We start from the raw sequence: 4,191 nt of genomic DNA on the forward strand, positions 1-4,191 counted from the left end.
CTCTGCCTCTCACGCTAATTCCTCCAGGTCATCTTCTGTACCTTTTGTTCCTGTCCTGGTTTTGGCTGGGGTACGGTTAATTTTCTTCCTAGTAGCTAGTACAGTGCTGGGGTTTGTATTTAGTGTGAGAGTAACATTGATAACACACTGATGTTTTAGTTGTTGCTGAGTAGTGCTTATCCTAAGTTAAGGATTTTTCAGTTTCCCATGCTCTGACAGGGAGCGGGTGTAGAAGCAGCTGGGAAGGGAGCAAGGCCAGGACAGCTGACCCAAACTAGCCAAAGGGATATTCCATACCATAGAATGTCATGCTCAGTGTATAAACAGGGAGGAGTTGGCTGGGAGGGTGGATCACTGCTTGGGCATCAGTTGGCAGATGATGAGCAATTGCACTGTGCATCACTTACTTTCTTGGGTCTTATTTATCTTTCTTTGTTATATTCCTTTTCATTACAATTATTGTTATACAATTATTGTAATAACTATAATAAAAATACTTATATTTTAGTTGAGTTATTAAACTGTTATCTCAATACACAAATTTTATTTTTTTTCTGATTCTCCTCCCCATCCCACTGGGAGGGGGCACAAGTGAGCAAACGGCTGCATGGTGCTTAGTTGCTGGCTGGGTTTAAACTAGGACAGCTCCTTTTGTCATCCAAAGGCTGTTCCACAGCTATGACAGTTTTCTTTGTGCTTGTGTACCATTGCCTGTAGCAGTGTTTGCCATTTCTGACACAGTGCGTCCAACAGTGACATAAGGGTTTAGTTAATATACTGCATTTTATGACTTCATGAATGAAATAAAAACATTCTGATCAAATGGACTGTAAACTTGGCAGAATAAAGGTAACGGCCACTACCAAACCGAAGCATCTCCACTACTGATTAAATATATTTATATATATTTAATAACATTAATAAAACTAATTCCATTATATTCCAGGCATGCTAAAAAGGTTACTTTGAAATGCTTTTGGCATTGATCAGTTCTTTTGAACTGCCCCATAATGATATAAATAGTTTTATACACTGAATGATGTTAATGTACTTGTCCTTCTGCTGATTTTGGATGCAAGAGATCTATCAGGTGGCCACATGTGCCTACATTTAACTGCGGTCAATATTATCTTAGCTAGCTAACTAGGATATAGGTACCACATACACTTATCTTTCTAAGTGAATCAGAGCTACCTGCTGGGTGCGTGGTGGTCTATATATTCCTAAAGGCTGAGTGGAATATATTCTGCACCTTGAGCATGAAAAGACACTTTCTATGCCTATATTGTGAAATTCCAGCTGCAGGTAGTGTGGACTAGAGGAATTATCACAGAATCTCGAGAAGTCACAGCTATGTTGCAATAATTTCTTTTTTTATCTCTTCTGCTGTTTATCAAAGGATTGTCAGGAAGTAGGGTGCTCTCATTGTGATTTCTCACTGAAATTAAGAGAAGTAGTTTTGTGAATGTCTTCCTGAATGCTTTCTGAAACACTCCAGCCGGCGGGAGAATTTGTGAGCTGTAGTCATTCAGCTGCTAAATTGTTTGTAAACTGTATTCCTTGCATCGTTTGTGTTCTGGTCTCCGAAATGAAACAGCTGTGGATGTATTTACAATCTGAGAAAGCTGGACCAGTGATGGAAGCTTGCAGTTTTAGTCATTGCTCATTGGCTGACGTAAAGGCAAAACCAATGGGGAGCACGTGCTTGCTCTCTCTATAGTCTCTAACTCTGCCCACATGTTGCCATTTAACTTGGATGGATCAGAGAAGTTAGAATTCAAAGCATCTGATAATCCAGGTCTGTGAGGGCATATTAAGTTCCGAACATCATAAGGACAAATTGGTAAAGACTTCAGAAAATACAACTATATTTAATGGAAGTAGTGAAATATAAAATAGTGTTCCGAAGCCAATAATGAAACACAAAAACAAGGATCACAAGTTATCTAGTGATGAGTCTGTAAATAAAAGAAATCTAAAATCTACTGTTTGTTCTCAAGTGTCCTGAAATTCTGTTGTCTCAAGCAAACCTCCCTATAGATCTTTGTGTAAATACACTAAAATTTTCTGAAACTTTAGTGACTACAGAGAAAATACTTCTGGATTTGTATTTATTTAGAGAATTCCCTTTATTACAACAAACTCATAAACGTCTTGAGAATACTTTATTCCTGTGTTTGATTTAGAAAACAACCTCTAATTGAGGGCAATTATCATAGAGTGTAACCAAAAGATGGCAGCAGTCCAATAATTTTTTTCTACCGAATAGCACTTGGTAGAAAGAGACTGAGTTTATTTACTGTTTTGTGAGCTCTACTGTGTTATTGGAAAGAAAGAATGCTATGGATGCTATTTCCTATTGGAAAGGAAGTGATTAAAACAATCTGAGAGGTGAAAAATGCTTTACAGTTTTTCTGTAAACATAACTGTAAACATACTTTTATTAAATTGCTGTTAATTGGACACTGCCTCTAGGATGTGACAAGCATAGAGTAAACCACATTGGGAGAAGGCACTTGTCAGACCAAGTAGACGTGTGTTTGTTTAAACACTTTCATGCTGGAAAATTCCCAGATGGGGAAAACACCCAGCCAGACCCCCAAAAAAAGAATTAGCTTCCCAAATCATGAGGAACTGGAGAGAGGATCAGAAAGACTGCCAGGGGCATGTTTCCCTAACTCTTTAACAGTGAACCTGTAATTAGTTCTAGTGTGCAATATTAATACCTATGTGCTTCAACTTTCCTGGTGACGTTCACAAGGGAAATTACTAAATTAGTGAAATGATCTTCACAGGCCTTCCCAAAGCCTTGTGAGGTCAGTGAAAAGGTCCCCAGTGACTTAATTTGTTTTCAAATCAGCTGCAGTCTGGTGGCATCCCAAAAGTGCCTGAAATTGTGCAATGCACAAATACGCAGTTTATGCTTGGTTTTAGATTATCAGCGCAGTCCAGGAGGCCATAACAAAACAAAAGCTACCTCTCTTTAGGGGATAAAAAAAGGAAATAACTGTTTAATGGACTTGCTGTGTAGAAAAATTCACAAACAACAAACCAAAATAACCAAGCACTAAAAAAAAAAAAAAAAAAAAAAAAACAAGTTTGAACACCTCACAAATCAAAGCACATAACATCTTCCAAAACACAGAAAATCCCTTAGGAAAAGGTTTCTCATAATCACAAATTTCCTTACAGGAGATTGCTCAACAAGTCTTAAGCAACATTTCCATTATATGCAAAGCAAAATCAAAAGCTTGTAGTGTTCCAGTGTGCATTCACTCGCTGCTGTAACTGAGAGTCTGTTCTTCAGCTGCTTTACTCTCAGCTCCTCTGTAAGGTGAATATGAATTAGGAACATAATCCTGGTAACTGATCTTCACAGTTGTGAAGTGACATTATCATCTTGTTAATGTTTTTCATATATTTCAGGAGGATCGATGCTTGATATTCAACTAGTGTGGTACACTGCTGCAGAAACACTTTGCAGAGTTGAAGGCTGTCCTGATCCGGGAACACTTAGTAATTTATTTTAAGTTATGAAAATCCCACTAGCCTTTTCCTTTGACTTAGTATTTCTTTTCGGTAGTTCAAGGTCTGAGGCTGAAGATAGACATGGGGAATAAATAAAAGAAACAAGTACAATGTGCAATTCATATACTTTTGGCTTCAGAACAGAAGCAGTTTGTCCAGAGGAAACAGGGTGAGTAGGACTTGCTTTTTCCTACATAAGGTTTTATGAAAAAAGCTACAGGAGAACGGGGTCACAAAGACTGATAGGTGAAACATGATAAAAAATTTGCCTGCCTTTTTTACAGTCATCACCTTTTTTTGTGCCTTTTGACTTACCCTGATATTGGATAATTCTAATTATACAACTTTGAATTGCTACCAAATTTTATTTCAGAAGGGGAAAAATTAATTTATTCAATGTAACAGCAAAAGAATGTTTAACCTCCCGTAGAATTTCTAGTTCTTTCCTTCATCTCCCCGCTGTTATTTTTTCGGCAACTGCTATCTGTGGCTGTGAAGGCATATCGTGTTTTATTCACAGGCCTGCAGCCTCAAAATCCTCCTCTCAACTAGGGCAGTGCAGTTAGTGTCGAGCCAAATTTACAAGCCAGGAGAGTTTCACATCAGGCGGGAGCAGTCTCGGAAAGGAGTGTACAACATGTCTCCAGGAGAACTGGAGCATGA

This window comes from Athene cunicularia (genome assembly GCF_003259725.1).
Source record: "Athene cunicularia isolate RWA chromosome 8 unlocalized genomic scaffold, athCun1 chr8_part1, whole genome shotgun sequence".
NCBI classification, from domain to species: Eukaryota; Metazoa; Chordata; class Aves; order Strigiformes; family Strigidae; genus Athene; species Athene cunicularia.